This window comes from Oryzias latipes, chromosome 12 (genome assembly GCF_002234675.1).
Source record: "Oryzias latipes chromosome 12, ASM223467v1".
Classification (NCBI taxonomy): domain Eukaryota; kingdom Metazoa; phylum Chordata; class Actinopteri; order Beloniformes; family Adrianichthyidae; genus Oryzias; species Oryzias latipes.
This window is the reverse complement of record NC_019870.2, coordinates 7,882,583-7,896,645: the sequence shown is the minus strand read 5'-3', so window position 1 is coordinate 7,896,645 and position 14,063 is coordinate 7,882,583. Positions and strand designations below refer to the sequence as shown.

General features: G+C 37.0%; 1 protein-coding gene and 1 long non-coding RNA gene across 4 annotated transcripts in view; one reads left to right on the top strand and one right to left on the bottom strand.

Annotated features, from left to right (window-relative positions):
• Positions 1-9,023, bottom strand: part of LOC110016045 — a 30,926-nt gene extending 21,903 nt beyond the window's left edge. For both annotated transcript variants that reach the window (XR_002291307.2, XR_002291308.2), the window contains exon 1: positions 2,693-9,023. This is a non-coding gene — a long non-coding RNA (uncharacterized LOC110016045). The remainder of the gene's footprint in view (positions 1-2,692) is intronic.
• Positions 1-14,063, top strand: part of LOC101165159 (netrin-G2) — an 83,992-nt gene that overhangs the window by 24,371 nt on the left and 45,558 nt on the right. The window lies entirely within an intron of this gene.

Sequence of the window (14,063 nt, the reverse complement as noted above, 5' to 3'; positions counted from 1 at the left end):
TGCGGCGGTCCTGCTGGCCCTGGCCTGGGTGGCGGGCTTGGTCGCCCGGGCGGCGGTTGTTCCCTGCCGGTTCCCGTGTGGCGTTGGGGGGATTCCGGCTGCCGCTGCTGCTGCGGTGGGGGTCTTGGGGTGGGGATGGCTGGGCACTCTCCCTCCTTCTTTCCACGTTCCACCATCCATTTTAGAAGAACATAAACACTCACCTGAGCACAGGCGTTAGCTCACCTTTGCACTTACAGTTTGCATGACTGAATGACTGAAATATTTCACACTAGTTGGTTTTAAGGCATAAGTATGCGTGTGAACACTATCTGTTTTGTATATATGTCGACAGGTGGACATTTTTTGCAGCTAGCAGGTGTGTTTATAACATTTGAGTGTGTGTGTGGACAGGCTCCGCCCTTATTGTACTACATTTGAACGTTACCATAATGATTAACAACCAGTAAACTTGTTGCTTTATGCTGCTTCATGGTCTTATCCCCCTTCCCCTCCTATTATCACCCCCTACCCCCCCTCTCTCTATCGTCCCTCTCTCTTCTTCCCCTCTTTCCTTTTCCGTCCGGTCCAACACCAAAGATTTTCAGACATGATTGAAATTAATAAAGTTTGGCCTCAATTACAAAAGGGGTTTATCCAGACATACCTTTGGTTTGTCTGAAGATTAATAACCCCTCTTGTTAAAGTAAAATCTGTCCAACACAAGAGGCCCTCAGCTCTCATCTGTCTGCCCAGCTGTTGGACAGGACAAGTTTAAAAAAAAAAAAAAAAAAAAAAAAAAAAAAAAAAAAAAAAAATCAACACTCATTCATGCGATGAAGTATCAGGGCTAACCTACAAGCATTTTTTATTACGACTTTAAAGTCATAGATTTATGAGAAAAAAAGTTGTAAAAGTCATGGATTAAATTTATGGCTTTTTTTCTTGTAAATGTGTGTTTTAATGTTTTAGACGTATTACTTTAAATGTTGTAACTTTACGACTTTAAAACATGTAATTTTATGATTCAAAAAAATAGAGAAAACTTTAAAAATTATTTTTGTTAATTTACAAGATTTAAAGTTGTAAATTTACAAGTTTTTTCTCTGGACGACGTTAAATCCCTTTTTTTTTTCTGGCGCTAATAATCTATCATGGATTTACACCAACCCAAACTTTGTTGCTTTTTTATTTGCATTTTGAGACTATTTTAGTTGTTAACTGAAACCCTAAAATTCCATACAATGGGGGGGAAAAATAGAACAAAAGTTTAGCTTATAAAAAAAAACTTTTTTTCAGTAAGTGAATCAATATAAAAATCCTTATAAACCTTGAATTTTTTTTTACATTTTTTACCTTATTACTGGACAGTGGTCTTTTGATTGATGGTTAATTGTCCCTAGCTTAAGATCTCATATTGACTGCAAAGTCAAAAAATGGCTTTTAGCCAAGCCAATACGAACCAAGGAACCACATGTTTTCTTTTTTATTATTTTATAAAGGCATTGAAGTAGACCAAGACTTGGTAGTGCTGGTTAGGGAATTCAGATGCTAACATTTGGTTTGGTTTGCTTTTAACTTTCATTTATTTTTGGAGACCAAACTGGTTTTGCTTTTGTGACTTAAAGGTGAAAAGAACAAAAGCTATCAGCTGGTCACAATCCAAAACTTTGATCAACCTCCTCACAAAACCATATGCATTTTTGATGTGTGCTTCTCTGATCATATATCAATAAATCTTTGCATTTACACGACTTCACATAATATGTGCCCACAAACATTTTCCATCTTTATGATGATGCTCACTTCTTTCAGTTCACATTGCACCAGGATTCACTGACAAACTACTACAGCCAGACTACGCCCACGCTCAGATGCGTTTTCAGATCTGCCTGAACAAAGCTGACAACTGTCTCTTAAAACAAGAGCGTTTACATATGCATCTCTTTCTGCACTCAAGATGAAAAAATCTTTTTTAATTAAATCATTAGCAACTAATTTCGTGACTTTGAACCAGCTGAGATAGAATGACTTATTTCAAAAGGTTCTTTCCAAACACAACCCCTTTCTTGCATGTTAAATGGATCTTTAGTTATAAAACTTATCTAAAAATCAGATAATAAAAAATAAAAATATGATTTGAAGCAGAAGCCTTTAAAAAAAGCATCATCCACTTGTTCTTTTGTTGGTTGTGGGGTTTTTCCTAAAAAAAAAAAAAAAAAAAAGGAATCCTGCTATGTAATAATGTCTAAATGTGATTCATTTTGCATGTAGACAATGATCTGATGTGAAGTTGTTTTTAAACATTTTAGAAGTTCACAGAGTTTTCCATTCAAACAGATACCAACAATAACTTGAGATCTATGGGATCGGATTCAGGGTTTGTTCAGAAGCATTATGGTCAGCTTAAGAAGTTATAAATAATTTGAATTAATATTTACAGACAGAATTAACATCTCAGTGTCACAAAAAATGTAATATATTTTTCTAAAAATTGAAAAATTGATTGAAATTAAGCTTCTCATGGACTGCCAGAACCTACAGTCCTGCCTTTTCCTTTCCCAAATGTCCTTTTTGGCATATAGAGTGGCCAACAAATGTGATTCACATGTGCTAAGAAATGTCAAAAAAGCAGCCCTCGGATCCCTCAGCAGGATTGCAGGGAAAACTTCAGCAAAGATAATGCTGCAATCCTTAGAAAGCTTGTACTTACCCACATAGGCAACATCAATGTGTGGGTCAATGAGGCCTCCATCCTGTCCATTTGATTCTGCAGAAGCAGCATGACCCATGAGATCCATGCATGAGTGGACCTGCCAGGTTTACCCTCAAATATAACTCACATCTTGGGCTGCTCTGTGGAAGAAGAAAAAGGCATTACCAAAACCAGTGTGGTGCAGTGTTAATGCTGGCTCTTAGTCATCTTTACTTCATATAGCTTTTTTTTCTGATAATTTGAGGGAGTCTTCTTATAGTGCAGTGTTTGTCATGTAATCTTTTGTCACATATATCAATGAGTGGTTCCTTTTACATGCCATCTTATGTTGTATTTACAAATGTAAAAAAGTCAATTTTTTTTTCAAACTGATTATTTCTGGGGGGGGTTTATGCATCCTTTGATTTTTTTTAAGTTATTTATTATTCAAACGAGCAGCTTTGTGGACAGAACTTCTTACTTTGTGCTGGCTTTCTTCTAATTGGCTTACTTTTTAAAAGTGAGATTAAATTAAATATGTATAATAAAATTTGTTCAAGCAGCTTTTGCACTGATATGCAACACTTTACAGATAGTGAATTGATTACACAATTAACAGATTCTGCAGAATCGGCTGGAATTAACTTCCTTGCAAAAACGGTCAAAGATCTACAGTAATTCAAATAGCATGTGCCATGTCCATGTGCCGGTGAATACTAAGGCGTTAAAGGGTTACGTTTATATTATCTCAGTGTGAACTTTTTTTTTTTACTTTTTTCAGTCAAAGTGAAAAAAAAACTAGTTTACAAGAACACATAGTTTATTAGCTGATCTTCCATTTTATGTTAAATTTTTATTTTTCAATCCCTTTTTTTGTAATACTAAAACAAGCTGTCATTGTTTTAACCCCACGGACTGGGGCATAAACTTACTTTTGCTACTACTTAAAAATAAACTGCATCCACTGCTGCCTAGTCAAAAAACACCAAAACCTTACAGTGAACTGGTGAACTGTCCAATGCCTTTGCTCTGAAGTTGCTGGGATAGGCTCCAGCAACACCTATGACTCTTCAGGATAAAGCCAGAACAAAATACAAATGGACGACAGACAATTTTTTTTTTTTAAATATGGTAAATATTTAAAGAAGTCGTTTCTCCCTCAGAGGTTCAAAAATTCTTACACGCTAATACCAAAATAAGAAGTCTGCTATCCTGCTATATCGCCCCCATGTGGCCTGTTTAACATCTTAAATTTCCTGATGGAGACTAACAAAAACCTCAAAGAAATGTGCTATGTTGGAATTAGGTCATTTTGGTGGGTGGCGGTGGAGGACTTTGCAACAAGTCCTCTACCTCAAACCTTTTTTTTATCTTGACCTCTGACTTTTATCTTCGTGTTTATAGTTAATAGAAAGCATTACAGTGAAACATTTAGCTTAGAACGTCTAAAATAAAAAAATAACATTTGATTTATTTTTTAAACAACAGCTTCTACCAAGAAAATCTGTCTAAGATTCTATATTAAAAATGTAAAAAACGAAAAATAAATCAAACATACTAAATCAAGTTTGCAAATGTGTGACCTTATGTAACCCTGATCTTGTACTTGTGGGTTACCACTGCTTCCTGAGGGAAAGACTAATTAGGCCCTGAACAGCTCTCAGAGGCTAATCCTTCTCTTACAAAGGCTTATTGTTGTAGTGGAATCATGAATGACGATACCAGGGCAGATAGGAAGGAATATCTGCGGCCTCTGGCTACTCCATCCTCTCCACTGAAGAGCACATGCTTCCTATTTGCTCTCTCTTTGGAGCCTCCAGCCTCTTTTACTTCCCTGATTAGCTTCTTAGGGTGACTTTCAGACTGTCAGACTATTCTTGAACTACAGTAAAGTTTTCTTTCCTGTCCTTCGTAGAGGGAAGGTGAGTGGATTGGAGGTGTAAGCCTGGATAACGGGAGAGAGGGGCGATCCAGGCAGATGATGGATTAACTTCTAGTTTCAGGGGACTAGCTGGGGTGTGTGATTTTGTGATGAATGATGTGAGGTGTGATGCTCTGTAAATATTATTCTCCCGTTCACAGATCATGCATTTGAAAACTCTGTCTATTCTATTCTATGAGCACTGCTGCCTTTATTTTCCACAGCATGAATGAAACATACGAGCCACATGTGTGCTCAAAGACAGGAAAACTTTGCGTGGACTCTCCCACCTCGCTTAGACTCCTCCCATCTATGTTATCTTCCTCCGGGGCAGCTGAGGCTCAGAAAACAGATCGCTTTTTAAATCATTCATGAGCACTCTCCGGAAAAGAAAGGCATGCAGAAATCGGAGGAAACGGAATGAGGAATGTGTCATCGTCCCTCTTATATGCAATGATTTATGACACAATGGTTGTAAGTGATTTGATAATCAGAGTTTATTTCCCCTCTGAAAGAATAGTTAAAGTCAGCAATTTTGCCTGATTTCCTTTCATTCTTTTGTTTTACAGATGAATATTTTTCCCCCATTTCCCCCCATTTTTTAACAGTTTTTTTCTTCTCTCACCCACAAATACCCTTTTAAAAACACAAATAAAATAAGGAATAAATCTCGTGAGAAGAAACCCTCTTGATACAGCAGCTTTAAAGCTCAAAAGTGTGCTGGGAATTGGAAGGTGGAGGGAATATGTCCTTGGAAAGATGGCTGCTTCTCAGTCAGCTACATTAATTAGCATAGCATTATTAAAGGGATGGCGTGATCAAAAACATGCTGCCGTATTTGCTGTGGGAGCGTCTCTGTCATCACAAGCATGTTGATGGCTTCCGATAAACAACTCATCAACTTGAGTCTGAGTGTGAGGGAGAGGCAAAATCCTTGTGTGCTGGTTAATGAGAAACACACCGGCTCAAACTGTCATCAGTCACTTTTTGATGTCAGACACTCTCCGTTTCACCGCAGTGTTTTCCCAACAGAAGCCAGAAGGGGATGGATCTTTTTTAACGCATCTAAACAAATCAACGGTGGATGTCAGATATATAATGTTATATTTGCCAAATGGTTCATCTCTGATAAACTCACAAGAATACATGTATATTCTTGTAATAGATGATAACTTGCAGTTTGGCAATTTCTTTCCCATTATGCCCACATTGTTGGTGTTCATCTAAAAAGTTGCATCTACATCTCTACAGTCAACATTTGGGTTGCACAGTGGTGTATTGGTTAGCATTCTTACCCCAAAGTGAGAAGGTCCTGGTTCTTTCTGTATGGAGTTTATATGTCCTCCTAGAGCATGTCGGAGTTTTCTCTGGTTTCCTCCCATAGTCCAACTGGACTAAAAATTTTTTAATTGGTGACCCTAAATTGGTGTGACTGTGAATGTGTGTGGTGTTTTTTTTTCCTGCCCTACCTTTACCCAACAGTAGCTAGGCATGTTTCAGCAACCCACATGATCCAATCAGGTCTACAGCCGACTTTAGGAAATGTATAGATGGAAAGTCAATTTTAAAGACAGACATAACTGCACAGCTTTTATAGATGAAGTTAAAAGTGAGGCCAATGAGGGAGTGTCTGAACTATAAACTGGCTTCTGAGTTTCTCTATGTCCCCTTAGCTTCCATTATATATAAAAAAGGGATGTACTTCTATGAAATCCAGTGTTATGCTGCATGTACGCCGGACGCGATTCGCGCCTGTTGCCTCGCTTTTGACAGGACAAATTTACTGCTTGACGCCTAAACATGCTGCAGAAGAACCACCAATGTTTTTCTAAACTTCATTTATGGCACATCATGAAAAACATGGATGATGCTTATGTTAATGTTTTGTGTGTTTAACATAACCGACATAAATGTCTCTCTCATGTTGATGCAGTATCTTAGGTTTATACTTTTTGGAGAGATCTACAGAGGTGCCAGCAAGCATGTTGCCGTGTCGGTTCAGCAGATCCTTCAGAGTCTCTCCCCGTGCCTTACTCATGCAGAGGGAGCTGCGCCTGGGTTATGGCCGTTTTAAATGTTACTTTAATATGTCTGTGGCCCAGTTTGAGCATTAGCCCAAGAGGGAAAAAAAACAAACTGGGGATCTTATGATTACTGCCTTGATGAAAATGAGATAAACATTATAAGCCCATGGAGCTGAAGAGATCGAGGTTGCTACAATGGCACCCGCTCTTTGTCTGCTGGGCAGCCAACCACCCACAGGCCAGCATAGCGAGCATCGCTGCTCAGGGTCCAACTGTCGGACCCTGAGCAGTGGCGTTCGCTCACTCGATGATCCTCCTTTGCTTGCTCACTCCGCACTCTGAGTTGCCGGAGACGGTCTCGCTTAATGTTGGGCGAAGGCGGGTTACACCCTGGACAGGTTGCCAGCCTGTCAAAGAGTCCATGGAGCTAGCAAACCATGCCGCTCAGGGTCTTGCAGGATCCACAGATCGCGTCTGTACATTAACTTAACATTGAAGCTTAGGACGCAACGTGTCTGGTGTGAACAGTAGCCATTAGCTGGTTTCAAGTCTGCCATTTTTAGGAAAAAGTGTTACATGTATATATTGTAGTTTCCATTGGAAAAAAAAAACAATGAAAAGAATTTAATATTTTATTTCTGATGTGACCAACTTCACAAAATCATTTGTTAGTGTGATCAGCTTACTTTTGCTTGCTGAAAGTGTGAGAAACAGTGCACAACAACTTCAACGGAGTACAAGTATAAATGCGCTTGGTAGAAATTCACAAAGGATTACAAGTTAAAAAGCCACTTTTGGATTTTTACAAATGTTCCAAAGTTTTTTCCAGAAATTCAGAAGTTTTCTTCAAAAGTCTTATTTCAAAGTGTGGTAAATAAACAATGAACTTTGGTGCTGCTGCATTCTTTAAGATGCTTGCAGGTCTAAAATAAGTTTGGAGCATTTGACAATTTGTAATACATGCAGCTGGGTAAGTCTTTTTTTTTTTTTTGGAGTACGAAAACTGGAATGCCACCTGGTAATAAAAAAACATTTCCAAGAACAGAGAAATCAAGAATACAAAAAGAAAATCATATTACTTTTTTACTGAGTAAATTGAAGCTTTTTCAATTCATTCAATGATGAAAGATGCCACATTTACTTAAATCAGGAGCATAACAAGGTTAAAAAAAATTAGCAAGAAACTTTGCAAAAAATACACTAATGTAGCATTGATCTGATATAAAATAGTCTAAAAACATGAAAATGTACTCTAGGGAAATCCTGTTTTTGAAAGGTAGCATTGCAGTAATAAGCTTCCAAAACTAAACAAATAAAAGTTAAATAAAAGAAAATGATAGTCTAATAGATTTATGACAGTAAAGATTACAGTTGATGGATCTAATGATCCGTCTTGATAGGAAATTTACTGTAGGCGTAAGTCATTTGTACATTCCTCTGCCACAATCTTGAATATAACATGCATCAGATGAAGACATCAGCTCTGTCAACTTTATAAATTTGCACAAGCTTGAGATTATTTTAAAAAACTGCAACATTATGTTGGGTTCCTTTTTTTGGAAAAGTATTGTGAGGTTGCATTGTTTTGTATTTATGACAAATGTATTTCTGAGAAGATCTCTAGAAAATAAGCATTCTGATTCCTGGGCAGGCATTGAGAATGCTGTAAAACACAGATTGGATGGTTTTTTAAACAAGGCTCTTACGTTTCAGTGCTTGCACATATTGTCTCGCTAAGTGGACTAATGGGTTTTGAAACTTCCTCCCTCCCCTTGTCCCCACCTTCTCTTCATCCTTCTCCTTGCCTCTCTCGTGGCCCGTGGCTCAGGTAGCTCTTCTGTTGCTATGACTAATGATGTTTTTTAAGTCTCAAGGTTCCAGTAGGATAATTATATTAACCCTTGTCCTCTAGATGATCCCAAATCAACTCTTCTTCCTCAGGCATCCTCCCCTCCTCTTTCTCAGTGGAATTAAACTTTAATACACATGGCTGGTAAAAAAAAAAAAAATCCGCACTAGTATAGTGAAGTTTTCTTTTGCAAATTGTGTCATTTTTGGAATATGTAAACACAACTGTAAAGCAAAAAAAGGAAAGAGAAAATTAAAATTTATTTTAAACAAAAAAAATTACATTTCAGTGTTAATTTTTTTCATATTAGTAACTTTAAAAAAATATTTTATTCATCCAGATGATTAAATTAAGTTAAATAAAGTTTCTTATAACCCCTGGAAGCTGAAACACACTGGGGGGGCACCAGATAACAGGAAGGACCCCCCAACAAATCCCACAGCATCCCCAAATATCCGCCTCTTCATTACTTTTTAATTAAATCTATTGTCTACCTTCTCCAATGACTTTCCCTGCATTCCCTCCAATAATGGGGATGTGTGCTAGTCCCTGAATCTCACATTACACCCAATTTCCTGTCACCCCAGGTGTTACTTGGTGCTGCGGTGTTCATTAAAACACACCCAGCCGCAGTAAGGACTCTGCAGGGAGCTTACCCTCTAACATTCTACATAGTTACACAGATCTCGGGACGGTCATGGATGGGAGGGAAAAAAAGCAAGTCTGGACGTGCCTAAAAGAGTACATATTTGCCAGTTTTTATGCAATGCAAACACAATAATAAAGGCATGCTGTGATTCAAATTACCATCCTGCAAATGCCAAATAAAACTAAAAATATATCTTGGATAAATTAATATGTGTCGCCCTACGCAGCGGTCAGTGACCTTGAAGGACGAGGCTATTCACAGGTGACCCATTTCAGCATATTTATTCAAAGTACAGCATCTCTTCATTAGTATCATGGGGTGGAATTGCTTATGTGGTAGTTCCTGAACTCTAAACATAGCCACATTAAAAAAAATATATAAATCCAGAAGGTCTCAGATTCACCTTTTAACTCTGCAGGACCAAGTTCTGTTGTATATTTAATGCAAGTGGATCATAAGAAAATCAAGGAAAATTGCTACATTTTGTTAAACTTAATAATGCAAGAAAATGAAACTAATATCAAATTTTAAAAATAACTCATATGAAAAATAAAACCAGAAAAAAGAGGTCATATTTTTCTTTCCATTTAACAACCAAGAGAAGAATGTCATTTCTAAATAGCTCTTCAAAAAATCTTTATAACAATTTTAGCAACGCTAACAAAAAATTTAAAAAGAAATTAATTGAATTGAATTGAATTTTTATTTGTAACCCTGTAAAGCCAACAACATAAAAAAATGTGACAGAAAAAATTGGTATTTGGGATTTTTAAACCCTTTTATGAAATACACAAAAAAATTGCAATTTCTTTTATGAGATATAGTGTCAATTATGAAACTCTGTGGTAGGCTTTGCTCACACAATGTTAGTTTAAGATGAAAAACTTATTTTAAAAAAAGAGTGTTTAGGGGGGGAAAAAGCAACAAAAAAAAGCATCATCCACTTTTTCTTTTGTTGGTTGTGGGGTTTTTGCTAAAAAAAAAAAAAACCAAAAAAAAAAAAGAATCCTGCTATGTAATAATGTATAAATCTGATTCATTTTGCATGTAGACAATTATCTGATGTGAAGTTGTTTTTTAAACATTTTTGAAGTTATCAGTTTTCCATTCAAACGGATACCAACAATAACTTGAGATCTATGGGATCGGGTCATCTGGACCCCATAGGAAAGCAAAGGCTTACAATTAGTTTTAAAGGAAAGTTTGAATCATGCTAATGAGATAGGGGTCACAGAAATGTATCAAATATGAAAGTCCTAAAATGTGCACTTTAAACAACTGAGCATATTTTTAATTTTTTTTCCATGCCTAATGACTGTCCGTCAAACATATTGACTTCACCTTGACCTAGTTTTTCATTTAGCAAAACTAAACTTACTAACTTATAAATCTGTGAAACCTTTTTGGCTTTGGATAAAAGCCTCTATTTGATATAGTTTGATGTAATGCAACCCAACTCCATATGTGCACTTTAGCAGATGCAGTCTTTGAACTTAAAGACAGCTTTGATATCCAAATAAGAGAGGAAGCTAATATAAAAAGGACTTGGATATTAAATGAACAGATGAGTAACTTAACGAGCTACAATTAATCAGTAGTGTAGCCTTATATATATCTTTAAAATACACTCATACAAGCATGTTTAATAATTAAAAAACAGCATCTTTTCTCAACACTCAGATTGAGATTATAGGGTTAAGAAGAGGTTTAGGAACAAACTACTGATCCTGTTGCTAGAAAACAGTCTGAACAACTGAAATCCAGCCAAAAACTTGCATTTTTTAAATATTTTTTAGACCTAATCAGATTTTGTCTAGTGACATATCAAAACATTTATGACAAATTTGTGCTAATTTTCACATGAGATTTCCAGTTTGAACACGGATTTATGGATCCAAACCTCAGCAACATCCAAGGAAGTATTTTTACAGATTTTGAGCAGAATCAAATGTGAGCAGGTGCAGTAAAGCCAGAGGTGAAGATTGAGGTGGAGATGAATTTGCATGTGCATAAATATTAAATATTACATTAGGTGAAAGTGTGTGCCCTTTTCAGGAATAAAGGGATTATTTTCTATTAGTTTTGATCAAATCTTTTTATGAAAAAAAAAGATACTGTGGTGGAACAATAAGCTACAATGTGTGATGAAGTAAAGATGTCATTCAGTCTGATTGTGCTCAGTGGCGTGCATGGAAGTGCTGAGCAGCTCCAACTGATTCTATTTTTGTATCAACATGGCAAGAGGAAAAGATCTAAGTGGCTTTGAAGCTACCACCACGCATGCCCCAAGAATGAATCCTACTTTCAGCCCCAAAGACTCTTCAACTTATGTTTGAAAAGTGACATGTCCTCTTAGATCTGCAAGAAAAAAAAGAGGCATAAAGTGGGTCATAGTCTTTGGTCCAAGCACATTTAAAGAATTCTAGCAGTCATACCATTTGAGGTGTGGTTTAATTAACAAATGGAATGATTATCAAGTCACTATAAGGAGACGTTTTCTTTGAAAAAATCTATATGACGGTTTTCTGCTGTGGACTATGTCATGTTGATTAATTCCAATGGACAGTACTTATTTGTCACATCCTATATGTTTTTTATTTTAGTGTTATATTTGATTAAAAGTTGCAGAAAAATAATTGCCCACATCCATCAAGATCAAAAAGATCCATCTTTTTAGAAGCTGGGCTAGGGTTGTCACTTTGCACACATTTTGTCCCAAAAAAGATGAAAAAAAGCTCCAGCAAAGTTGAGAAAACCTCTCTAAAAAGCTGCTTATTAATGTCCCTGCTAGTACTTAAAGGCCAACAAAAACAGCGCACAGCTGGGCCTGTAATCCACACCTGAACTGCTCTGGTATACAGCTCTGTCACTTTCAGCTGCACTCATGAGAACGCTCCTCTGAGGTCTGGAGAACAGAACAGGATGTGCCCGGACTCCATTATTTAGCCATTTTTTCCTGTGCATACAGTGCATACTTCAGAGAGCAGGCACGTCAAAGCGGAGCAGAGTTTTTTCTGCTGCTCTTTACGGGACCAACGCGACCAATCAGATCACGCAACGGCCTGCATGCACGCTACAGCCATTTACTGTATGCTGTGTGAATTATTTACGCCATCGTTTTGTCCCGCTCCCTCTTTCTCTATGGCCCTTAATATATAACAAAGTAAAGCACCAGATCACAAAATGTTTTGATAAATAAACTGTGCTGAAATAATGAATCATCCCAAAAGCACACCAGGGAGGTTATACAACTTTCCTCTGCACTTCTAAACTTTACAAATACACACAGGGTGTAGATTGCAAAGACAATCAAGGTCATTCATCTGCTATGAATAATTAAGGATGTCTTTTTGCTTGATGCATCATTCCTATCTTTTGCAGTCATCTTACAGTCAACATGTCTAACAGTTAAAGGCGCAGCTCATTCATTCAAAGGAAACTTTCCTGATTTTTTTAGATTGTGAATTAATATGTGATATCATATAGGAAGGTATATCATAATGATTTATTGGTCGGATTCCAAGCTAAATTTGGTACCAAGACTGACTTTCCTACATGATCTTGTTGCCAGTTCTTTCAGAAGATAAATAGAAAATCTAGACGGTGAAAAGACCACCAACCCTCAAGGGTTAGTGCAGCATCCTGCGGGGATAGTCAACTTATAATTTACTTATGAGCAGTGTAAGCGCATCTCCTACTAATTTTCTATTTAGTCCAAATGCTTAGCACGTAACTTTTTGATTGCAGTGATACGTATTCAAAAAGGATATTCAGAATTTGGAGCATTGGATGCAGTTTATTTTTTCAAATACTTGACAGTAGAGTCTTTTGTATTTGTTTTATTAGTGAGTTCTAGTTCACACAGCTTTACCAACAAATCTCAATCTTTTTCCGGTAAACATAGAAAAAGTTGGGAAAATATTTGGACCATAATTAAATGGCCTTTTAGTACCTCGACATGGATTTTTTAATGCCATGGACACACCAGGCATGTGATGTGCATTTAAGAATATGCTAAACGGGCATTCTTGAATGCTCTTTTGGCATACGGTGTTCACACTGGACTGTCGCTACCAAATGCTAACATATGTGCCCAGAGTTTGGGGAGGCTTGGTCCAAAATGTCAAAACGATGCAAATCTTGTTCCAGGCTGTTTCTTTCACGGCTCTAGTCCGATGAATGAAAGACTTGGTGTCACACGCACAAATTGCAATTATTAATCTCTCCTTCATGGTCAATTTTCAAGTGGTAGTCACTTTTAAAAGGACGCTACAACAAATTACTACCAAATCTGAGTCCCTGATTGGTTAAAGTTCAACTTGTTTAGCATTCAACGCACAATGGCCAAGATCTTTGTACGCAGAGCCCAAAAATGGTCTTAACATGCAAAGTCACGTGTGAATACGAAAGTTTTGCTCATAAACGTGCATCTATAAAGACTTTTAATTGGAAATAGTCTATAACGCATGTTTTCAAGCCCAGTAACTTTATGACAAAAGTCTGAATCAACAGAAATGTTCAAAAAGGCTAAGCAGAAAAAAAAAGGATGAGTAACAGTTTGAGTAAAAACACAAGAAAAGAACATTGAAGTTTTTATAGGCATTTGAAGCTTTGCTTTGTTTTTATGTTACATAACGAGCTTTGAAATAATTTAAAAAAAAAAAATCAAACTTTCATTATTACATGAAAAACTTTATGGATTAGAAAAATTCTGCATGAAAACATGTTTGATATAATTCTTGCATCTTTCACTGCATTGGCAGGTCAGATATAGATTGCCTGTGTTGTCTTGAGAGACAGTGAAAGCGCATGTGAGAAAAATGAATGGTAAAGATGGGTGGGGGTGGTGTAAAGAGGTGGTGCAGAGGAGAGGGAATGTGTAAAGAGGCTCGTGCCGCCACGGAAGGTTGCACTAGAGGAAAATCGATCCTCTGCCTTCAGAGAAA